General features: G+C 42.4%; 1 protein-coding gene across 2 annotated transcripts in view; it reads right to left on the bottom strand.

Moving 5' to 3' along the window:
• Nucleotides 1-20,079, bottom strand: part of LOC147301639 (BCL-6 corepressor-like) — an 80,043-nt gene extending 59,964 nt beyond the window's left edge. For both annotated transcript variants that reach the window (XM_086282536.1, XM_086282535.1), the window contains exon 1: nucleotides 19,334-20,079. The gene's annotated coding sequence lies outside the window, so the exon portion shown is untranslated. The remainder of the gene's footprint in view (nucleotides 1-19,333) is intronic.
• Nucleotides 20,080-25,548: the final 5,469 nt, after the last annotated feature.

The following is a 25,548-nucleotide window of genomic DNA, read 5'->3' as shown; positions in this document are numbered from 1 at the left end:
TGTGGCTCACCGCTCCACCCCTCCCCTGCAGCTACGCCAGGGACCACACCTCCGTCACACAGTGGTAACAGGTCTGATAGAGTGATTTTTAGGATCAAATCATCATCAGTATGTACAGAAGAGGTCCAACATTGTCTACAGCCATCTGTAAAACATGGTGAAGGCTCTGTCATGGTTTGGGGCTGCATTTCAGCCAAGGGTGTTCGGGAGCTTTGTTAAAATTGCTGAATTATGAACACAGAAAAGTACGGTGAGATTTTCAACCACAGTGCAATTTAATTTGGAAAGCATCTGATTAGCAACAGTTTCATTCATTTTTCAGCATGACAATAATCCCAAACACACTGTTAATGCAGTAAAAAACATACCTAGATAGAAAAACATACAATGGAACCCTATCAGTCATGGATTGGCGTCCCCAGAGCCCAGACCTCAACATTGTTGAAACAGTGTGGGATCATGCTGACAGAGAACAGAACAAAAGGCAGAAACATCCAAAGAAGAGCTTTTATTGTCCTTCAAGAAGCCTGGAGAACTATTCCTGAAGACTACTGAAAGAAATTATAAGCTTGCCTATAAGAGTTCAGGCTGTGCTGAAGAGTGAAGGTGTAAAGGTGTCAAGGTTGCAAAACAGCTGCAAGCTGTGTTAATGCAGCTGAAGTGTTGCACAAAAGCCTGCTGCATAATGTGAGCCCACCTGTACCTTATGATTTTACTTTCACTCATAAAAGGTTAAAAAATGTAACGAGTTAGAGAAAGTCAATGTAGTCTGGTGCACGGTTTGGGCTTCATTTCAGCTGCGCTGACAGTGAAGCACACACACTCGCAGACACACACACCGTTCTCTGTCTGCAGCCACATAACGACGCTCGACATCTGTGTGTGCGCACCTGTGTTTTATCGCCCAGCCGGAGGACTGATAAGGCACGTCGCCTCTTTTCCCGAGGAACTCATAATCCAGCGGAGAGAGAAAACGTATCAGCGCTGCTCGGCAGACACGCACAGAGCTGCCTGACGAGCTGCCACACACACACACACTCACACACACACACAGAGTAATTGATGGCTGTTAGGGAGCTGGGATTTCAATAACGGCTCTTATCTCCAGACCGCTGAAGGACAGCTGTGTGTGTGTGTCTGTGTGTGCACACGTGAGTTTGAGTGTGTATGTTCAAGTCTTTGTATGCTTGTGTGCACACATTGCAGTACAAAAACCGTCAAAGTGAGGACATCGTGGCTGCTTCAGACTTGGCATTAGCATTCACGTTAGCCTGGGAAAGCATTACGTCAAGTGTTACCAACACAGCTGGATCTGCTCACTGGGAAATTTATTGGCACAATTTGAGCCAAATTCTCAGAAGAGGAGGAAAGTTTTCTTTCATGTTTTTTAGATCTGTATTTTGAGTTTGTGCATAAAAACACAAGAGTCTGATTTACTTTTCACAGTATAAAAAAGATGTTTTTAACAAAAATACAAATTTTTTTCTTTGTCATCTCTTATCTATGTATTATTTTCCATATCTCAATTGGGACAGCAGCATTGTGACGTCTTTAAGCCTTCTCAGGCAAGAGATGATCTTCAATAATTTCACTGGACATCCAAATTAGCCAGCATCCCCTCTCTGTAAGGTCGTAGTGTCACATGAATTTCTTGTAACCATTTACTGAAGATCAGGCTACGTCACAGACTCTAAAGTAAAATAAAATGTATAATGTCTTCCAATAAAACTCTGTGACTAGTTTAAAAATGTTGAAATACTAAAACATCAAAGCGCACAGTAAACTCACATAGGCTACAATAAGCCAACTAACAAGTTTTCATATTTTTTTTCTGGTAAACATATTAAAAATGTGTCAAAAATCTCCTCCTTGAATCGCTACCTTATCATGGTGGAGGGGTTTGTGTGTCCCAGGGATCCCAGGGGCTATGTTGTCTGGGGGCTTTTGCCCCATGGTAGGGTCTCCAATGGCAAATTGGTCCTGGGTGAGGGACCAGACAAAGAGCGATTCAGAAGACCCTTATGAAAAGGATATCGAGGGAACAGTTTACCCTGCCCGGGACAGGGTTACCGGGGCCCCGCCCTGGAGCCAGGCCCGGGGAGGGTGCCCGAGGGCGAGCGTCTGGTGGCCGGGCCTTAGTCCATGGGGCCCGGCCGGGCACAGCCCGAAGAGGAGACATGGGCCCATCCTCCCGCAGGCCCACCACCCGCAGGAGGCGCCATAGGGGTCGGGTGCATTGTGTGCCGGGTGGCGGCCAGGAGCGGAGGCCCTGGCGGACTGACCCCCGGCTGCCAAGACTGGCAATAGGGACATGGAATGTCACCTCTCTGGTGGGGAAGGAGCCTGAGTTAGTGCGTGAGGTTGAGAGGTACCGGCTAGATATAGTCGGGCTCACCTCTACGCATGGCTTGGGCTCTGGAACCAGTCTCCTGGAGAGGGGCTGGACTCTGTCTCAGTCTGGAGTTGCCCCTGGTGAGAGGCGGCGGGCTGGGGTGGGTATTCTAATATCCCCTCAGCTTGCTGCCGGTACGTTGGGGTTTTTCCCGGTGGACGAGAGGGTTTGTTCCCTGCGCCTTAGGGTCAGGGGACGGGTCCTGACTGTCATCTGCGCTTATGCGCCGAGTGGCAGTTTGGAGTACCCAGCCTTCTTAGAGCACCTAAACGCGTAGTGAGGGTGTGCTGGGAACGTCTAGCAGAGGCCCCAGTCCGCGAGATCTTCAACGCACACCTCCGGCAGAGCTTCAACAGCATTCCAAGGGAGACTGGGGACATTGAGTCCGAATGGACCATGTTCAGCGTCTCCATTGCCGAAGCTGCTGCATTGAGCTGCGGCCGCAAGGTGGTTGGTGCCTGCCATGGTGGTAATCCCCGAACCAAATGGTGGACACCAGAGGTGAAGGGATCCACCAGGCTGAAGAAGGAGTCCTATCGGGCTTGGTTAGCCTGTGGGACTCCGGAGGCAGCCGACAGGTATCGACAGGCCAAGCGGAATGCGGCTCGGGCAGTGGCTGAAGCAAAAACTCGGGTGTGGGAGTAGTTCAGAGAGGCCATGGAAAAAGACTTTCGGACTGCCTCGAAGAGATTCTGGCAAACCGTCAGGCGTATCAGGAGGGGAAAGCGGTGCTCTACCTGCACTGTGTATAGTGCTGGCGGAGCGCTGCTGACGTCAGGCGGTGGAAGGAATACTTCAAGGACCTCCTTAATCCCACTGACACGTCTTCCGAGGAGGAAGCAGAGTCTGGGGATGAGGGGAATGACCCACCAATTTCCGGGGGCGAGGTCACTGAGGCAGTTAAACAACTTCTTGGTGGCAGAGCCCCTGGTGTTGATGAGGTCCGCCCCGAGTTCCTGAAGGCTCTGAACGTTGTAGGGCTGTCCTGGTTGACACGCCTCTGCAATGTTGCGTGGAGATCAGGGGCAGTACCTGTGGACTGGCAGACCGGGGTGGTGGTCCCCATCTTTAAGAAGGGGGACCGGAGGGTGTGTTCCAACTACAGGGGGATCACACTCCTCAGCCTCCCTGGGAAAGTCTATGCCAGGGTGCTGGAAAGGAGAGTTCATCCGCTAGTCGAACCTCGGATACAGGAGGAACAATGCGGTTTTCGTCCTGGTCGCGGAACACTGGACCAGCTCTTTATCCTCTCCAGGATACTTGAGGGTGCATGGGAGTTTGCCCAACCAGTCTACATGTGTTTTGTGGACTTGGAGAAGGCGTTCGACCGTGTCCCTCGGGGTGTCCTGTGGGAGGTGTTGCGGGAGTATGGGGTGTCTGGCCCATTGCTACGGGCCATTCGATCCCTATACAACCGTTGCAAGAGCTTGGTTCGCATTGCCGGCAATAAGTTGGACTCGTTCCCGGTGGGTGATGGGCTACGCCAGGGCTGCCCTTTGTCTCCGGTTCTGTTCATAATTTTTATGGACAGGATTTCTAGGCGCAGCCAAGTGGCGGAGGGCTTTCGCTTTGGTGGCCTCAGAATCTCATCTCAGATTTTTGCAGATGATGTGGTTCTGTTGGCTACATCGGGTGAGGGCCTCCAGCTCGCACTGGAACGGTTCGCAGCCGAGTGTGAAGCAGCGGGAATGAGGATCAGCACCTCCAAATCTGAGGCCATGGTTCTCAGCCGGAAAAGGGTGGAGTGCCCACTCCGGGTCGGGGATGAGTTCCTGCCCCAAGTGGAGGAGTTCAAGTATCTCGGGGTCTTGTACGTGAGTGATGGGAAAAGGGAGCCGGAGATCGACAGACGGATTGGGGCTGCAGCTGCAGTAATGCGGACGCTGCACCGGTCCGTCGTGGTGAAGAGGGAGCTGAGTGTAAAAGCGAAGCTCTCAATTTACCGGTTGATCTACGTCCCTACCCTCACCTATGGCCACGAGCTGTGGGTGGGTAGTGACCGAAAGAACGAGATCGCGGATACAAGCTGCAGAAATGAGCTTCCTCCGAAGGGTGGCTGGCCTCTCCCTTAGAGATAGGGTGAGAAGTTCGGCCATCCGGGAGGGGCTCAGAGTAGAGCAGCTGCTGCTCCCAATCGAAAGGAGCCAGCTGAGGTGGTTCGGGCATCTGACAAGGATGCCCCCTGGGCGCCTCCTGGGTGAGGTGTTCCAGGCATGTCCCACCGGGAGGAGGCCCCGGGGCAGACCCAGGACACGCTGGAGAGATTATATCTCTCGGCTGGCCTGGGAACGCCTTGCTATTCCCCCGGATAAGCTGGAGGAGGTGGCTGGGGAGAGGGAGGTCTGGGTCTCTTTGCTTAGGCTGCTGCCCCCGCGACCCGGCCTCGGATAAAGCGGATGAAGATGGATGGATGGATGGACATATTAAAAATCTTCTTTTTTTTTCATGTGCCAGACCAGATCATTTCTTATCCAAATTATTCTATAATTTCTTCAGGACTTTATCCTCATAATCATGTGAAATGCAAAATATAAAATCTACAATCAACACTTTAGAAGCTCAAACTTGAACTAGCTGTAGCAGTGCTGTTAGCATTATGCTAGTAGATCGGTTGGCACACATGTCAAACTCAAGGCTCTGCAAACAAACCTGGGCCTTTGTAGATTTTAATTCAACCCACAAATGAACTTAGATTTGGACTATTTTTACACTCAAAGACAAGACTATGATCAATGACACTTTACCTTTTCATTGAAATGTCTAACAAAATAATAGAATTGTATCCCTTTTAGCTTTTCCACGATGAATTTTCTTATTCTCCATAGTGCTGGAAGTAGCTAGAAGTGATGATGAAGTTATTTTTTATTCATTCTTTAGAGATTTTATGTAGACAGAAGGTCACATAGCACATAAGTCCAGGATAATTACTAAAGCATATAAATAAATTACATAAATATCAGGCAAGCGTTGAGATTAGATGCTAAAAACATGCAATGTTATAAACGTCTGTGTGGAACCTCTTCAAACAATAAGCCAAAAATTTATTCCCGTTTAAACTGCTCATATGGAAAAGAAATAGTAAAAACATATATGTGATTACTCATGAAAGTGGCCACTTTCTCATTACTTTCATACATTGTTTTAGTAAGTATCCAAAACATACAAGTTTCATTATATAATTTTTCAAGGGATCTTATATCTGTTTTCACTCTTATATGCTTTTCATACAAGTTTCACACAAGACAGATACAAACTTTATAAGATTTATATATATCTTTTCCATATGGGTGGACAGGTAAAGCTAGCAGGTCACAGGACCGCCACTGCTATATCTTTGCTACATCTTTACTCAAAAGGGTGGATTAAGTATGACTGAAACTGACTGATCTATTCACTTCTTTGTTGCTACATATGTGACAATGCATCAGCAGCAGGAGGGTCTGTTAGGCTTTGCTAGTATTTCACCTCTGCTACATTAACAGATTTTTTGTTTGAACAAAATTTTCATTGGGGTCAGGGGAGTGGGACAGACTGAAAAATGCCAGTGTTAGGAAGCTTTTTATTACACTTCCGGTAACATAAAGTGTTGTTTTTAACCTGATCAACATTATTTCTCTTCTCCAGTTTCTGTCTGCTCCACTCTGTGTGTGCGGTGGTGCAAACACAGGGAGAGCAGGAAAAGAAGAAACTAACAAGGCTCTAGATACCAGCAATCGAGACTCCCACACTGAGCTGAAATCTGACCAGTGACAATGAATTAGCAGGAAAAATAAATTTTTAAACGTTACCTTATCTTCATCTCGTCGTTTAAAGTTTTAAAGTTAGCAAATTTATATTCTTGACTTGTTATATTGGACTTTACAAAGTTAGGAAAGCAATATTTTAGTGCAGCCTGGTGTTACTTCACAGATAAAAAAAAAAAACCGATTTCTAGCCTCTTCCTCACAGTGAGGAATACAGATGACCTTCATTCTACGCTGTCAGAAAATATCACGTTCCCCCCTCCAAAGTCTTGGCAGTCAGCAGACACAGAAAGTAATCATTATAAGTAATCATTATTGTCTGCTGCTAGGTCCAGGTCCAGGTCTAGATCACAGGGGCAGCAGAGTCAACAAAGATGCTCCTCCTCCAGCGCTCCTGGGAGGGCACTAAGGCATTCCCAAGCCAGCTGAGAGGTATAATATCTCACGTGTGAGTTTTCATTCTAGTTGGACATACTCGAAACCCCTCACATAGGAGGCGTCCAGGAGCAACCTAATTAAATGCTTCAGCCACCTCAGCTGGCTGCTTTTGATGTGGAGGTGCAGCAACTCCACAGCATCTCAAAAGGAGAACCAGATAGCCTTCAATGACAAATCCCATTTCTACATCCTATATCTGTGATCTTATTATTTCAGTCATCATGAAAAGCTACATCACAGGTGTGGGTGACTTAGACAATGATGACTTAGACCTAAGGGGGTCTGCAGATACAGTGGGGCAAAAAAGTATTTAGTCAGCCACCGATTGTGCAAGTTCCCCCACCTAAAATGATGACAGAGGTCAGTAATTTGCACCAGAGGTACACTTCAACTGTGAGAGACAGAATGTGAAAAAAAAATCCATGAATCCACATGGTAGGATTTGTAAAGAATTTATTCGTAAATTAGGGTGGAAAATAAGTATTTGGTCAATAACAAAAATACAACTCAATACTTTGTTATTGCCAACAAAGGTTATGTTACAGAGGTCAAACGTTTACTATAGGTCTTCACCAGGTTTGCACACACAGTAGCTGGTATTTTGGCCCATTCCTCCATGCAGATCTTCTCGAGAGCAGTGATGTCGCCAAGCAACACGGACTTTCAACTCCCGCCACAGATTTTCTATGGGGTTGAGGTCTGGAGACTGGCTAGGCCACTCCAGGACTTTCAAATGCTTCTTACGGAGCCACTCCTTTGTTGCCCGGGCGGTGTGTTTTGGATCATTGTCATGTTGGAAGACCCAGCCTCGTTTCATCTTCAAAGTTCTCACTGATGGAAGGAGGTTTTGGCTCAAAATCTCACGATACATGGCCCCATTCATTCTGTCCTAAACACGGATCAGTCGTCCTGTCCCCTTGGCAGAAAAACAGCCCCGTAGCATGATGTTTCCACCCCCATGCTTCACAGTAGGTATGGTGTTCTTGGGATGCAACTCAGTATTCTTCTTCCTCCAAACACGACGAGTTGAGTTTATACCAAAAAGTTCTACTTTGGTTTCATCTGACCACATGACATTCTCCCAATCCTCTGCTGTATCATCCATGTGCTCTCTGGCAAACTTCAGACGGGCCTGGACATGCACTGGCTTCAGCAGCGGAACACGTCTGGCACTGCGGGATTTGATTCCCTGCCGTTGTAGTGTGTTACTGATGGTGACCTTTGTTACTTTGGTCCCAGCTCTCTGCAGGTCATTCACCAGGTCCCCCCGTGTGGTTCTGGGATCTTTGCTCACCGTTCTCATGATCATTTTGACCCCACGGGATGAGATCTTGCGTGGAGCCCCAGATCGAGGGAGATTATCAGTGGTCTTGTATGTCTTCCATTTTCTGATGATTGCTCCCACAGTTGATTTTTTCACACCAAGCTGCTTGCCTATTGTAGATTCACTCTTCCCAGTCTGGTGCAGGTCTACAATACTTTTCCTGGTGTCCTTCGAAAGCTCTTTGGTCTTGGCCATGGCGGAGTTTGGAGCCTGACTGTTTGAGGCTGTGGACAGGTGTCTTTTATACAGATGATGAGTTCAAACAGGTGCCATTCATACAGGTAACGAGTGGGGGACAGAAAAGCTTCTTACAGAAGACGTTACAGGTCTGTGAGAGCCAGAGATTTTCCTTGTTTGAGGTGACCAAATACTTATTTTCCACCCTAATTTACGAATAAATTCTTTACAAATCCTACCATGTGGATTCATGGATTTTTTTTTTCACATTCTGTCTCTCACAGTTGAAGTGTACCTCTGGTGCAAATTACTGACCTCTGTCATCATTTTAAGTGGGGGAACTTGCACAATCGGTGGCTGACTAAATACTTTTTTGCCCCACTGTACCTGAATCCAAGTTATGTACACTGGATTGTGAATGGAAAAGGTTGGATTTGTATGTCCTTACATTTAAGCCCTTAAATGCCTATAGTGTTTTGTATTTGATGCCTTTTTTAATGCATTTTTGAGACTTTACATCATCAGTGTGATTTTTCCCTTCGAAACCCAAACCTAATTACACACATACATTAAAAAAATGCATTTTTAAGGAAAAAAAATTGCTAGATTTAGTAAACGAGTTACAAATTAAAAGTAATTTATGGAAATTAAAATGTAATTATCTTTTTAACAAATTTCTCAGATGGTTCAATAAACTCTCAATGTTACAAAAAAAAAGATTTTTCCACAATTATTTCATATTTCAGGCTTTAAGGGTTAAGAGTGACACAGTACAAGAAAAACAAGGCTTTTATGTTGTTGTGAATTAGCTATTCTAGCTGATTCTCAGACTAAGATGTTATACCTGGAATCTTCAAGAGCCCTGTTTGCTTTTGTGAGAAAATCTGACGAACACCAAATTACTTTGCATTTCTCAGCCACATAATTTTCTCTTAGATGTTAAAATCTCAAAGATAATGGAAACTGCAAGCCCTTCTTAGAAATATTATGTAATATTTTAAACCAAATCGGAGCTATTTTTTAAAGAAAGTCTCGAGAAAATGCAGCATATGACAACAAAATGCATATTTGACATTTATGTATGACTTTTTCAGAGTGGCTTCGTCCTTTATTCCTCTTCTTCCTTTATAAGTTACTTTTTCAAACTAAGCACATTTAAATTGTTGCTCAGATGAACTTAAACTACTCAGACATTTTTAGTTATGACGTGAGTGTATCTTTCCTCTTTCAGCTGCCTTCAGTTATATGTTTTGAAACATCTCTAAAATCTCTCCCTCCTCTCATTCCCTCACAGATGTAGATGTTACAGTTGCGAACGTCAGCTCCAGATTGCTGTGTTTGCAGCCAGCTGCACGTGGAGCTCCTCTCTCAAACTCCTGATGATCCAGCTGTGCTGCTGGCCACCGAGGCCAATCTGAGCTGCAATTTTCTGGACGCGTTCATTACCTTCGTGCTCTCCGCTCAGCTTTGTTTTAATTTTACGAGACGAGAGACTGAGATGAAACTTTAATGACCCCTGCAGGGAAAACGCTGTTTATTTAACCTTGATTTATCTGGACTGCCCTGCTGATGGCTGGGAAATCTCTCTGGTAATGAGAAAAGAGGAAATAAAGTCCCTTTAAAAGGTACTAAAATCATCTTTAACCCTCCTGTTTTAACCTCAAACTGAAGGCGATAGCGAAACATAAGGATTGATTTTCATTAATCGATTCTACCAGGATCTAAAGATCACATTCATCTTTTTAGATTTCAATGCCTGGTGCAAAGCAGTATAAAATAGCTTTTTTTGACCTAAGGATTGCAAGAAATACAGAAGAGAGAGTGGAAAAAGGCATGGCTACTGCATAACAGAAGGCCACATGGGATCAAATGAAGGCCATGTCCAAACTAATACGTTTTTGTTTGAAAACACATCTTTTTCTCTCTGTTTTGGCCTTCCATCCACACTGTGATGGCGTTTTTGGTCAAGGAAAACTGAGCTTTTTTAAAACGCTCTCCAAAGTGAATAAATTTGAAAATGCTGTTTTCGCGTCGCAGTGTGGACAGCGAAAACGGAGGCTTTCGAAGACGATGTCGCAATTTAGTCATGTGATGCAGTCATGTGACCAATTCAACTAAGATGGCAATGGCATTGTACAGCAGTTGTTTTGTTTGGTCTCAATTTTGACAGCCTTATTAAAAATTAATATCAGTTTATACATGATCCAGATAGCTTTTCTTCAAAGACGACGGAATGTTTACTCAGAGCTGTTGTTCAGCAACTTTGTACTTTTGTGTTACTCGCAGCAACAACTCCACCTCATTGTCGGTCCATTTAAAAAAACTTTAAAAAAACTTTCCCATCTTGCCACAACATTTCAAAGAACTGGAAAATAAATAAACGGCAGACGGAAATGACGCAGGTCGAATCGTCTTACGTTTCACGCATCCGCAGTAAACGTTTTCAGTGTGCATGAAAACGATTGAAAACGATAGTGTGGACACGGAGCGTTTTTAGACAAAAACACTGCTTTCAAATTTACCCGGATTAGTGTAGAAGTAGCCAAAAATCTATTTTGCCCAAGATTTAAATGAGTAGCTGCAAAGAGAATGAGTCTGCCCCCAAAACTGGGTTTCTTTCTTCTTTTTCAGAAACACAGTGGGAGGTCTGGAAATATTAGGACAGAATGAAGACCAGAAAAAAAAACAGCTGAAAGCCCAGGAAAATCTTTGGGAGATTCATCAAAATATGTGACTTCAATTAAAGTTCCCTAATTGTTTTTAAAACTGATTACTGGTGTATGTGACTTCAGATAGTGACGCTCGATTATGGTAACAATAAAAAAATAAATAAATCATGACAGTTATTTTGGTCAATACTGCGATTACAGTTACTTTAAGACTTGTTTTTTAAAAAAGAATAAGCCTTGTCTTTTGTAATTTAGTAAATTTCCTCGATCTTTAATTATAATTAAGATGGATTGACTAACTAAACAAAGAAATACATAAATAATTGTGAGCTGACCTAAAGCTCACAATGGGGGAGAGAAGCTGACTTTCACATTCTCTTCCTTTACATTTTCCCTAATGTGTGTAATGCATTATTGCAAAACAGAATGTGGCAGAATAATCTCAACCAGCTTATTTTAATAAGCAAATGAAGACAGAATTACAGAATTAAATTTAGCTGATTGCACAGCTCTGCCAGACAAGGCCTGAAAAATAAAACTATAGAAATCAAAACCACAAAGATAATCAGTTAATGAACGAAACACAAATAAAAATGACTAAAATAAATTTTCAGATGAGTTTAAACTTTGAAAAACTCTCTCACAGCAATTATGGCTGTAATCCGAGTACAGACGGTTGGATACATTACATAAGCGATATTTTTACACTCTGGGAACCTTGTGGGTTTTACATGATTTAGGAAGAAGTACTGAAGTGTCACAGCAAACTCAGAGCGTGAGTCATTGCAGGAACACAACAAGAGATAATTCACTGGGCTGAGAGAAATATTCTGAGAACGTGACACTGAAGAAAATCAGACAGAGATATAAAGAAGCGCAGACTCATTTAATAATAAACAGCATGTGATTTCTACCACTAGGGGTCTCCAAAGCAAACAATACAACATATCTTACTGGTGTTGGAAAGAAACACGGGATTATGAGTTTATTGTTCTCAAAGCCTTTGCCAAAGAAATCTGGTGCAGGCTTAACATCACGGTTTGTTCAATCTAAATAGCCACATCTGATGATAGTTAACATATTGCCAGTTTGCCTTATGATGACCTGACAACTAGCAAAGATACTGTAGCTAATGTAACCCAGTGAATTTATTTGTGGCTAACTGGACATATTTTCCAACTGGCCACCCACCATCCAATAAATGGTGATTCCAAATATATCTCTGAAGGTGGTTTGGGTGTTTGTTGTCTTTGGGGTTAAACTGGACAAAACTAGCAAGCTGAGAGCCCCCGAACATAGTAAGTTATTAAAGGTTTGCTTGTTTTTTTTTTTTTAATACTGATACATCATCATTTTCTTTCTACAATACTGTACAAAAATCTCTAGCCACCCCTCATTTCTTTATATTTTGCTTGAAAAATTGGAAATAGGTGCAGTGATTTGTTGAAATACCTGCAAACATACATGGAAATACATTCCATAAGGCAAAATCAGTTCTTGAGCAATTTAACAAGCTTAAAATCAATATTTGGTATGACCACCTTTATTCTTCAACACAGCCTTAACTATTTTAGGTAAGCCTTCTTGTCATTTCTTTAAGCAGTTTTCAGGAATTGTTCTCCTGGCTTCTTGAAGGAGAACAAAGCCAGACCAAAGCTCTTCTTTGGATGCTGTCTGCCTTTGGTTCTGTTCTCTATCAAGATGATCCCACACTGCTTCAACAACATTTAGGTCTGGGCTCTGGGGAGGCCAATCCATGACTGATTGTTTTCCCTTGTGTGCTTTTTCGACCCAGGTATGATTTTACTGCCTTGCAGTGGGTTTCAGATCACAGTAATGCTCAGAAATGCCAGTGGTGTTGTCACTCAGATCCCCAACACCAGTGGCATTTCAATCTTGTTTTTTCATTAAGTGGCTTAACAACAACAGCAACAACAACAATAAAAAAAAAGACTTTCCTCTGAAAATGGTCAGTTACAACCCGCAGCCTGAAAATGAGTGAAAAAGCAGCCAATGCCCAAAGAAAGAGCTTCAAAAAGCCTGAAGAACTTACAGCTGCTAGGTCTGGTTGCTTGGAAGCAAAATATAAACTCATGAGATGTGTCTCAATCATTTTGCACTGTGCTGCATGTTTGGAAATGTTTTGACTTAATCATAGCAGGGCTCTAGAGCGCAACCAATTTGGTCGCAAATGCGACCAAATTTTTCAGTGGTGCAACTAAAAAAAATATTTGGTTGCACCTGTGCGACCAACTGTTCGGGTAGCAAAAAAAAAAAAAATCTGCAACCTTCCCTGTGGTCAACAACAGACACACATTATGCCCCTATCGTGGACTAAACCAATAAGAGATAGTAAGGAGCGGGACCTCTCTGATTGGCCGTGGTCCAGTTGAAAGTGCAGGTGGAAGTGGGAGGTGAGTAGCTTGAATAAAGCGATATCAATTCATTAAATCCTGAATCGACTTTTAAATATAACTGTGTTTTGCCAGAAACGTCAGATTCTCAGATTAAAGCTCACAAAACCATTTCAACAACAACCAAACAGTAAATGAGAGCAGGTACACGGACTCCACACAAAGACGTAAACACAGAACGGACCGACGCATCAGAATCAACTTTGTCTTTCTCGGCTTTCTAACCCGACGGCCCGTAGACGGACACTCTGTCGGAGCTTAGCGGTTCTGATGCGTCCGGTCCGCGCTGTAATTACGTCTTTTTGCGCTGATTCTGAGCTGCAGGTTTTGTCTCTCTCCAACCAAAATTCACCGAGCAAGCAGCAAAAGAAGCAGCAAACTGCGCTTCACATTTGATCAATGTCGTCATGAATTTTGCCGTTTTGCTTCCACGGCTATTAAAAATCACACTTCATGCACAGCTAGCTCTCTCTCTCTCTCTCTCTCTCTCTGTATTTCAAGAACAGTTTCCCGTCTCCAATCTCTGTTTTCTGTATTATTCATTCGCTTATTACCCACCAGTCTACCGTTGTTTACAGCGCTGTGGCTGCTGTCTTTTCCTTTTTTCACTTAAATGACCTCGGACAAGAAAGCCTATTTTTTCTGTTGTTCAATACTGAAGAAATTTAAACTTTATATGCAGAACATTGTAGAATATTTTTAAGGTTATCTGCTATAAAAAGCCAGACCAGGAAAATCTCCTTCATGTTTTTCTGTGTTTTATTCTCAGTTACTTTCACACAAAGGCACCTGCTGTGATGTTCACAATTCTGATGAAGTCAGTACTGATAAATGATCAGAAATAATATTTCTGACTGTCTGAGGCTAAGTTGAATCGAATCGGGACTTTGAAAACCGGAATCGAATGGATTATAGAAATCAGTGATGATACCCAGCCCTAGTGAGCAGCCTAGGCACGACAGAAGTGGATGTAGCTGTAATAGGAAAAGAACTATTGCTAACTTTTCTGTTAAGTTAAGGCCTGATCCTTCTGAAATTCATAGCCAGTGCTCTGACACGGTGTCATCAATCTTTGAATGGTGAAAAAGCACAGTGTATCCAGAAAAACACATTATATTATATAAATTATTATAAAATTTGTGTGCGCCTAACTTTTGTGCCGGTACGCCTAACTTTAAAAAGTTAGGCGTACCGGTACGCCCATGGCAAAAAGTTAGTCTAGAGCCCTGCATAGACTGTGGACAAGCAAGTTGACACACTCCATCAAACGATGGCGCTTCTTTTAAACCACTCACATTAATCCAGTCTAATCTTGTGGCAAACACTGAGGTCAGGTAAAAAATTCCATCATCACTTAATTTAAGACTAATATTGGCCAATACTTTGTGTCAGTAAATAACCATGGCTGAGGTATTGGTATTATAACTGGCAAGAATTGAGCCTGTCCACCCAGTTTGATTCTGTGAAAAACATATGAGCTGAAGTTTTGATCAGCAATCAGAAATTAACCCCACTCCCCTCAATTGCAATCATGGAATTATTTTGGTTTTCAAAAGGACCAACCCAGCAAATTATAGAACAAAAAATGCCTTGGTTAAACATCTCTGTATAAACAAAATTTAGCTATTAAATGATCCACATTCAAAAACACACTTCAAATGGTCCATTCCTAACATTGCTAATTTCAATTTTCAGCACCAATCGACTGGACAGAGCACTCTAAAGACATCTTTGCTGGTGTTTACTGCAAGAGAGACTCGAATCAGGGCAGGCCCAACTTAAACTGCTACTGCCTGCTGTAATGGTGCTTTTCAGGTTTATGCTTTCAAACTGACCAGAAGTCGTACTTTTACATTAGCAAAACAAAAATAGAAAAATCACCTAAAAGAAACATCTGCAAACAAATCATTAGACAATGCACTCTCATAACTTGGTTGTCTAATTAACCTACTCTGTGGGGAAGTGCACTACTGTTTCCACAGGTCAAAATAACCACACTAAAAATAACCCACTGATGCACACTTAGGTACTCTCTAAGCGTGCATCACCTCGGGAACTGTTCCATCAAGTGACTTTAATTCCACCATAAAGTAGGGAACACAAGCAGGGCTGGACTGGGACAAAAAATCGGCCCCGGCATTTTAACTAGAGACTGGCCCACCAGGTATTATAGGAAAAACCATAAAGCCTTTGAATGAAAACAAATGCTGTTGTGACAGTGATGTACACTGTCTTGTTGGGATTTATGTATTAATCCAATGAACTTAAACCTACACCATCCTTCCTATTCTGATATTATAAAAAAAACTTAGCCGAAACCCAAAGACTGCTTGGTCGAATTAACCTCCTAAACCATCTATAACACATGGTGGAAACCTGAAATTAAGACAGAGAAGACATGATCATTACTGAATATTAAAAATAATAAATGACAGATTTAGTGATATTTTCATAAACTATTTACCACATCAATGGCAGGGCAAATATCTTTTCTAACATGGCAACCTTTAAAAAGTGAAAGGAAACAGATGGCCAGGTGAGAAAGAATAAAACTTACACACAGTACTGGTACAGCATCTAGAAAATGTGGGAAAATACTGGCATCATATACAGCACTTTCTTCTGAAGAAATTATGATGGGACCCCGAAAAAAGATTACAATAATCTAATGTACAATAATGGATTTCTATACATTTTACATCAAATGAAAACGTTGGTTGTACGATTCAGATAATTGTTTAATAAAAGCGAGACATTTTAAATTAGAATAAGAAAGAAAAGTATTTCCTTGTGCCCCCCTTTCCCTGGTAATGCCCTACCTGGCCCCCTGGCAAAACTTTGCTAGACCCGCCCCTGCACCAGCTGTCAGCTACGTAGAAAAAGGATCCTGGTGTTATTTGTCTCTCAGAAACAGTTCATAACTTCCCTTCAACTCATTCATGTCACCTAAAAGGTAAACCTGTTTATCCATCACCTGTTCAGCTCTGATGATTCATCTCCTGGTTTCATCTTCATGTTTCCCTCTCCTCACATATCCAAACCGATATCATGACCAGCAGCTTTTACAGCTGTGGCTCCAGCAAACACCAGCTGATACTACAAAGTAATATTAATTAAATTCTAACAACAGCTGATCAAACGTGCTGCTGTTGTTTAGCGCGACATCCACTGATTTCCTCTTTTTCCACTGGTTTTCCACTGGTTTTCTCTTTCTGGCGCAAAGTGGGCGATAAACAAACAGCTGACGGGACTTGCGACAGAAAAGCCGATCAGCTGATCATTGATCAGTTTCTTGATTGAAGCAGCAACAGGAGAAGGAGGGGGAGAGAATGAGAGAAGAAGAGGCAGCTGTGCAGCGTAAAGACGCAGAATAACTCCAGCTTTGTGTCTTTTTTTTCTAGCTGAAGTCCGGGACAAATCGCGTTCCTTTTCACCTCAATACGAAACACGTAATATTTTCTCTGAATACGAGACGATTCCGTTCTCTAATAACTAACCTTATGAAAAAAATAAAGCACCCGCCCAGAAACTTCATCATGCTAGCTAGTACGCAGTACGAATTTTTGTAACTGACTGTAAAAAGTCAGCACAACGAAAATAAACTCCACCTAAACTTGGTTCATATCTGACCCAGAGAGACTGCAGGTCATAACTTCTCACCTGAAGTTCAGTTCACCTGATACTCGGCCGGCGGCCGCCTCGGGTCTCTTCTCCTCCTGCCTCACCTTTCCCACCTTTCCAAGTGGTGGAGACCAGCCACTTGCTAATGTTACTGAATCTGTGGAAGCTCTGGCATAGCCACCACGAAGCAACTGAGTTATTTTTACACATCTGCCAGCATCTGGCCAATCCACCGCCTTTCATTGTTTATACCATTACGTAAAAAAAACAAAAAAAACATCGGCCCATAAAAACAAAAAATCACCATCGGCCCCCCGGGCAAATGCCCGGTATGCCCGATGGCCAGTCCAGCTATGAGCACAAGGTTCTTTGCAGACCTTGTGTGTACAATTTTTTTAGAGTATAAACTCATTCTCAGAGTCTCTGTACTGAAGTCCACCTTCTGCGCGTGTCCGTCGGGACCTCAAAGAATGTTTTGTGGTGTCTGCAGGTGTCCACATGCAGGTCTTTAACTGAGTCTAACCCAGGGGTGGGCAATTCCAGGCCTGGGTCAGCACACCTGAATTACATGATCAGTTCCTTACCAGGCCTCTGGAGAACTTCAGGACATGTTGAGGAGCTAATTTAGCCATTTAAATCAGCTGTGTTGGTTCAAGGACACATCTAAAACCTGGAGTTGCTCACCCCTGGTCTAACCCCTGCTTAAGCCTGGTGGCTGGCATGAGTAACCCAGAAAGTAGACTGGGTGTGGATGAGGTTTCGTTCTGTCCTTTACATCAATTATACCAAGAACGCTTCATAAGCAGTGCACATATGTTCTTTTATTCTGGAAATTGACTGGATTCTTTGTGCTGGTCCTGTGTTCGCCCTCTTTTGCTTTGTGCAGCAAAGGTGTTAATTTTACCTGGGATAAAAATAGTTTGCCACAATATGTGCATGCTCTCCACTCCATGTCGCTTAAAACAGTGAAAGGTCTACTTTTTATTTACAGAGAGTAGCAGCGTCAGATAATCTGGTTAAATTCCAGTACAAAAGCCGTTTTGCAGACTCTCCACTTTTGAAAGGCTCCTGATGAGACTCAATGCCATACAGAGGACAAACCAAAGGTATGACTTCAGAGGTACATACCCGGGATTCATGATGAGGAGTGCGTCAGATGTAATTGCAAGCTTTGCCGCAGTGATCAGCAGCTGCGCCAGAACTAAAGTGTGAAACAGCCGCACTCGAGTATTCCCGGGTTGTGCTCCTGTGCACTCTTACCAAAATCAAAACTGCTTGACATGGATGACACTGCAGGTTGTGCGAATGCTGAAGTGGTCCAGAACAAGGAAGGGAGGCGACACCGGAGTTCACTAAGAACAGAAGAACTGCCAACAAAACCCCCCAAAAACCCCATCAAATATCAAAAGAATGTAGGAGGAGAACGCACAAATTTCATTGTTTTTAACACAGAGAACACACTGTAGTTCTCTGTCGCTGGCTGATGCACAAGCAAGAGTCGTCCACAGACCTGTGGCATCATATTTTTGATGCTGACCCCACCTGACAGCAGAAGCTTTTGGCCAGTAGACTGCCAGTTTGTGTCTGCACTCAGGCTGTCAACGAGCTTCCAACGCTGAACCATAATTTCCCCATTATGTAGGACTTTTACTTCTGCATAGAGCCCAGGTGTATCCTTCCCACATGGCTAATGACCTTGCTATTGCGAGCATTTATAGTTGTGGTGGTGAGCAAGTGCTGCTCTGCAATTTAGGTGCTAAAACACAAGGCTGGTCGTGAACTTTCACTCTTCTAGTTGATCCATTCTCTTCACTCAATTTGAAAAATGACAGCAGAAGAAGAAGTAGCTGGAAGTGTACGAGGAAACAACGGCAGGCAACTGTCTCCGCGCAATGTGTATCTACATTTCTGGGGAGGTGCATGTCAGGTTAGGGCGAAGGTATGTTACGACGTACCTGCAGCATAGGTTTACTGAACATGTTCCAAAAGTAACAACGAAACTACACCAATGAGAGGCAACGAAATGAACAGCATTGTTATGTGACACAAAAACATGGACGGCACACATCTCCAATGATGGTATCACACAAGTGATTTCTTGAGAAACTTTAATGTGGAACGCTCTGAAAAGGTTATAACAAGTTATAACAAGTTCACAAGAAAAGCAGCAAATTCTTACATTTAGAAAACTCTAAAAGCTGTCCTGAAATAAAACACAAACGCACTAGGTCAGGAGATAGCGCTCTCTGCGCTTGTGAATGTGACAAAAAGTGCAATAAAAGTCGTAAAAAAAATGTCGGAGATGAGCAGGAAAATTCTCAAACTGCAGGGAAAAATTATATCAGCAATGTAAAGAATATTTTCTTCAGTCTGAGGAATAACTGAGTGTTTTAAAGTGAATTAAAAGCAGGATAATATGAAGACGTCAGTGTCTGTTTATTGGTGCAAAGTTATATACAGACATGTTAATCATCAGTGGAACATTAGAGGATTAACAGAAGAGTTTAAATGTAAACTTAGCTCTATTTTATTTCAAAGATAACTCTAAAACTTACCGTGTTCTTCTCCTGAGCTGTAAAATCCAGTTTTTTCTTACTTCCGACTGAACATCCATCCGCTCCAAGCAGGTGAGATTAAAACAAACAAAAAAAAACCATCAAGGTAAATAAATCCACAAATCCATCCTCCTCATCGATCCGCCGCGTGCGGGCGCAGGACGGGGTCGTGTGCGCACACGTGCACGCTCATGGACACGCTGTCACACACTCAGTGGGATTCGGTTTCCTCCCAGAATTAAATTAAAAATAAAAGAAGATTAAAAAAAACGCTCCAAAGTCATTACAAAGAGCACGAGCGCGTCGTGTGCGCCCGCGCACGCACAGGTCACAAACAAGGTGTCCCGTGCTGCGCAGAACTCCGCTGGAAAAACGCCAAATTTAACCCCGAACAGCAGACACGTACACACACTCACAAACACACAGACAACCGCGCACACCTGGGCACGCACCCACCGTCTTGCACACGTGCCGTCCGGCACCGGACTGAGCCCTGAGTGCGTATGTGTGTGTGTGTGTTTGTGTGTCCCTCCGCGGAGTCCCGGCTGGGAGCGACAGCAGCAGATCAGATCCAAACACTTTGAGCCCCAAAACAAAAAACAAAAAAACAAACAAACAAAAAAAAGGAGAAAAATATCCCTCCGGGCGCCTCGCGCGCAGCTCGCAGGTTATTCCACCTTTTCTTTCTTTGCCGTCCCGTCGTCCGTGCGTCTGCTGGGTTTATCCCGCTCTTCCTCCACCTCCTCCTCCTCCTCCTCTCCACCCGCCGCTGTCTTTTCTGTTTTCCTCCACGCGAACACGGACTCCCTCTCTTTCTTTTTTTTCTCTTTCTCTACGTCTTTCTCCGCCGCGCTCGCGCTCCACTGTCAAATTTCAGTCAATTAACAAATTTCGGTTCCGGTGGGAGATTCCAAAATAAAACCAAACCGTGTCGTTTGTGTCATTTTCATGTGGAAGTAACCGAGGTGGGAAAAAGTGTTTATTCATGAGGCAGTATTTTTTCTTTTATTGCTGTGGATGAAACAACAACAACAACAACAACAAATAAAAGCCACTGCAACCTAAATATAAAAACTTTAGTATATTAATTATTACAATTCTTTAAAAAAATCCAGCACAGGACTCTCAAATATGTGTTATCCATAAGGCACTTTCTATTCCATATGTATCACAAAATGAACAGAGAGGCATAAACATATAAATACAATAAATAAGAATAAGCATGATCAATAAAAACAAACTAAAAGAAAATAATAGAGGAGTGAAAATGCCAAAAAAAATATTAAAGCCTTAAGCCTGACTGAAATTTGATGAGGTGATCAGAAGAGAAGCCAATAACAAGGAGAACCATCCACAGAAGAGTGAAACTTATTTTTAAACACTTGATTAAAATCAAAGGTAATAAACCCCACAAGCAACAAAAGTAAACAACATTTCAGACGAGAAACTAGATGACAAACAAGAGTGTTCTGAGTTTAAAGGAGTGGTTTGAAACCCTGCACCTGATGTGATCCAGTGTTCTGCTTTTAGCAGGCTGAAGCAGAAGAGTTAAAAACAGATTCACCTGTATCACTTTCTGATATATATGCCCTGCAGATCCTTTCTAGATAAAACCCGTGTTTCCCTCCTCAGTGCACATTGTAAATATAACTTTAGGATGTTACATAATATGCAGTGAAAGTTCTTCCATTGATTGATTTCAAACAGTCCACTACCCCACTTTCCTTTGCCTAATGGCTTACAGGGGTTTGGTCCACTTGACTTTTATATTTTTTTTAAAAAAAGTTTTAAACATCAAACTAAAGATAGAATTTTACTGTTGAACCAAAGTGTATTTTGTTAGCTTCAGTTAAAGCTTTGAAAAGCGGGAGGTGTGCCAGTTGAACTGATCATAATTCGATGAATAAAAAGAAAATCAGCTGGTTTGTGTTGGTTTTTAATTATTATTATTTTTAATTTCTCAGTGAAGTTTCTGATTTTCCCGTGAAGCCCCTGAGTTATTGCTGGTCCTCTCCTGCCTCTTTTAAATATCCTGGGAACATCTCTGCTGAAGGTTGGATTCACTATTCAGTTTTCTTGTGTTTGTTTAGTACCATCTGCAGTTGTGGTATTACTGCAGGCACAAATCTATCTAAGAAAAACATTCTGTGACAGCTGGTATGGACTCCCACCCTTCTGTGAACGAAATTGAAATGGTTAAGAAAATGTAAGCTGGGTCATAAGGCAACAAAGAACCAGTCTAATAATGAAAATAGCGCTTATTGTGATCACACTTTAAGTTACTGTGGATACGTTGCACTGATGTATCTATCTATGCAGGGGCGGTCCTGGCCTGTTTGGTGCCCCAGGCGAACACTCCCTCTGGCCCCCAGTGTCTACTGTTTACTATCATAGCCAAGTGGCTAACAGTGATGGGAATAACGGCGTTACAAATAACAGCGTTACTAATGGCGTTACTTTTTTCAGTAACGAGTAATCTAAATAATTACTATTCCTATTGTTACAACGCTGTTACAGTTACTAACAAGAAAATGCGGTCGCGTTACTATTTTTAAACAAACAGACAGTTGAAGCTGTCTTCAGCTTACCGCACTTTATATCAGTTGCACGGAAGCTGTCTACGTAAGTAATCTGGGTGCTACAGCTTTAGGCAGCTGTGCGCGCTCCTGCGGACGGTAATCATGATCACTTTCTGGCACAACACCTGGAGCTGAGGGGGCAAAACAATCGCATGAGTGCTGCTGTTTGACTGAGGAAGAATAAAGTAGTCATGGTAAGCCAATCACACGACCACTTAAAGACAAAGCAACAAGGTGATATATACCAGTTTTTAAATTGTGTTGATAGGCCACGTAAAACCAGAGTCGTGATAAACAATATATACCCAAAGTTTTTTCCTCAATAGTTTTGTCACGTTTACAGTCCAAGGACAGCGCAGCAAGCACTCTCTGCTTATGAGCAAAAAACTCAAAACAAAGCAAAACAAAAACTGATCTTTCGTGTTGGTGGAAAAATGTACAATGTCGACCAATCAAAAAATGATATGGCAACATGACATTTGGTTGTTTAGGAGGAGGGGGAAGTTTTAGGAGTGATGGCGAGACAGAGAGAGAGAGAGAGAGAGAGAGAGAGAGAGAGAGAGAGAGAGAGAGAGAGAGAGAGAGAAAAGAAAGACAGCAGAAAAAGAGAGAGAGCGAGTTTTGAGATGTGAGAGATTTGTGACGTTTAGCGTGTTTCGAGTGTGTAGTTAATGTGTTATCTTGTGTAGTTAGTGTGTAGTGTTGTGGATAGTTTTGTGTTGTGTGTCAGAACAATGAGGCGACTGCTGGTAGAAACAGGAGTGATACACCTGCTGCTGTCAGACCTGCAGGTATCAGGCTGTGATATTCTCCTTTATAGTGGACAAAAAGTTTTTTTTGGAGTGGCACAAATAATTTGTGTGGCATTTTATTGAATGTAGAACAGCTGATTGTTCTGTAAAACTGAATGGTTATTTTAAAAATCAAGGTAAAAGGTAAATGGATGCAAATAACTTTGTTGTTTGCAAAACTTGTGCATAGGATTTTAAAATTGACAATTTATATTTGCATTTCAAGTTATGAAATATGATTCATTAGAAAGATAATCTAACCCTAACCCTAAGATAAAAAGTAATCTTTTGCTTGTTTCTCCTCTTCTTTTCTCTTTTTTTTTCTATACTGATGACCCAATGGCTTTGACCTTTTCTTGTCCATTTTCCATCAGTAATTTTGCACTCCAGTGTCAACAGTCGACCCCACAACATAAACTAAGAGACTAATAGATCTACACCATGTATATTTTTTTCTGGGATTTCACAAAACCCAGGAAAAATAATTAATACATAATGGGCTTGGATTGACAACATTGTGAATGAAGTGTGCACTATTTGGAAGCAGCCCCTCCCCTTTCGACAGGTTTTGTGTGAGACTTCAGCCCAGCAGCAGCAGCAAGCAGGCGCATCGAGGGCCCTCGTGCTCACTTTTCATGTCTATGTGTGTGAAAGAATTTAGAAAACACATCGGTGTAAATTATAAGTCTACATCATAATGTCTTCAGTTTTTGTGTTTGTTGTAGGGTTGTCGACGTTAACGCGTTAACGCCTTCATCACAATTAATTATGCGATTACAATTTTTAACGCAATCAACCCATCTGGAGTGCAGAATGGACAAACTTTGGACAAACTGCCCAAAATGCGTTGACAGAGACATTTCAGGGATTTTGAGTCATTCTGCGCTCCAAATGGATTAATTGCGTTAAAATTTTTAATCGCACTAATCAGTTGATAACTGCATTAACAACCCTAGTTTGTTGGTTGGGTTTTATTTTGTTTTATTTTGCACGCTGGCTATAGATGTCAGCCAGAGAATCCCCCACCGCCCGCCCCTCTCCTCACTGTGTGGCAAGCAGCAGGCGCACCTTACAAATGGAGGGCGCCTTTTCTCCCAGCAAATTGGCAATAGAAAACTGATCGTTGCCCATTCAACCACCAAAATGCGCTGGCATGATGTGGGGGCAGCATGGGTGCGACCAACTTTTTTTTGCCAATGCCATGATGCCGCCCCCACCACGATGCCGCTCTGGGCAACCGCCCATTTCGTCTATATCAAAAACCACTGATGGATCTATGATTTGCTAATTTAATTCAGTTTTATTTATAGAGAACCAATTTAAACCACAGTGAGTTCAGTATGCTTTATACTGCAATATCAGAGAAAAAAAACCCAACAATTAGCTGACTCCCTTTGAACAGCACTAGGCAAAAGTGGGGAGAATGAAATCCTTTTTAACAGGAAGAAACCTGAATGAGAGCCAGGATCAGTATCGTGTGATTCAGCCTAACCTTTCCTAATCCAATCTTTAATGCAGACAGTGTCAAACTGTGAGCTGGTTCTACAAGACAGCTGAAAGCTGAAGAAGCTTTACTCTTAGAAATTCAGGAACCTGAAGTAAGCCAGCAGTCTGAGTGAAGTGCTCTGTCGGGATATCACATTACCCCAAGGTCTTTAACATGAGAAATTATTATTACACAACATTCAAGGAAGAGCCTATTTCAAGAAAAAAAAAGAACGCCCAGTTTATCATGAACACGCAAAAGAAACAGTGCTTTTATTTTGACAGCCTCACACCTTTACTTCCGTTGTTATCGTGGCGCAAGGACTCTGGCTTCATTCAGATCTATACTCAGTGAAACACTTCACATTTCTGTTTACTTTGTTTTTATATAACTTAGAGCTGTTTTGTTTATTTGCATTTTTGCCGTTGTTTGCTGTTTCAGAAAAAACCCAACACCATCAGGAACTCCCCTGAAGCTGGTGTGAGTACCACAGCTGCTCCAACACTGAGTGATAATACTACAACGTTTACTACGACTCTCTAAATCTCTAAAGTACATGCGCTTAATGCTGGTACTCCTGGGTGATTGGAGTAATACTGTGTGACCAGAAAGACTAGTGTTGCATCTGCCATCTAAAAACTACTTCTACTACTGCTATAGCTGCAGTACTTATTAAACTCACTATATGCACTTCTCCTTTCGATGCTAGTACTACTTTTAGTTCAACATTTTTACTGCAAACACTTCTAAAAACACTCTGCTTGTGCTATTGGAACTCTGTTCAGTTGAGCTGCACACCTTCTTTTGTAAAACCACAGCGCCCCCAAGTGGATTCACAGAGTGTTGCAGTATATTACAGGACTGTAACGAGCCAAAAGTCCTGAAACGTCATCCAGGGTTAAAACTTAAAAATAAATAAATAAATAAAATCATTTTACTTTAAATGCTTGTTTGTTTTTGTAGGTCAGGAGTTAAAGCAGCTCATCTGCTAAAGGTTGGTGATTCAATCCCTGGCTGCTCCACTCAAATATCCTTGGGCAAGATACTAACCCCTAGTTACTCTGTGTGTGAATGTTGGACAGAAAGCATAGACAAGTGTCCTTGTTTGAATCGGGGGGGATAAAGCAATTTGTGTAAAGTGCTTTGAGTGCTCAGAGTAGAAAGTGCCATAAAAGAATCAGTCCACTTACCATTATTTTCTGTTTAGTTAGTTTGAAAGTCATGTTTTCTTACATTAGTTGAATTTTATTGTTTGTTTCGGTTTGTTAAAAAAAACAACAAAAAAACCCTCAGGGTTAGTTTACTTCGGGCAGGAGCACTGGGGAGGCCCTATAGTATCTGCTCCATTTCTTTTTCTTC

Source organism: Aulonocara sp. 'chitande type north' Nkhata Bay, linkage group LG23 (assembly GCF_057382095.1).
Source record: "Aulonocara sp. 'chitande type north' Nkhata Bay isolate Kocher_YH1m ecotype deep benthic linkage group LG23, A_spYH_male_GT1.1, whole genome shotgun sequence".
NCBI classification, from domain to species: Eukaryota; Metazoa; Chordata; class Actinopteri; order Cichliformes; family Cichlidae; genus Aulonocara; species Aulonocara sp. 'chitande type north' Nkhata Bay.
The sequence above is the reverse complement of the archived record's forward strand: the minus strand, read 5'-3'. Positions and strand labels throughout refer to the sequence as shown.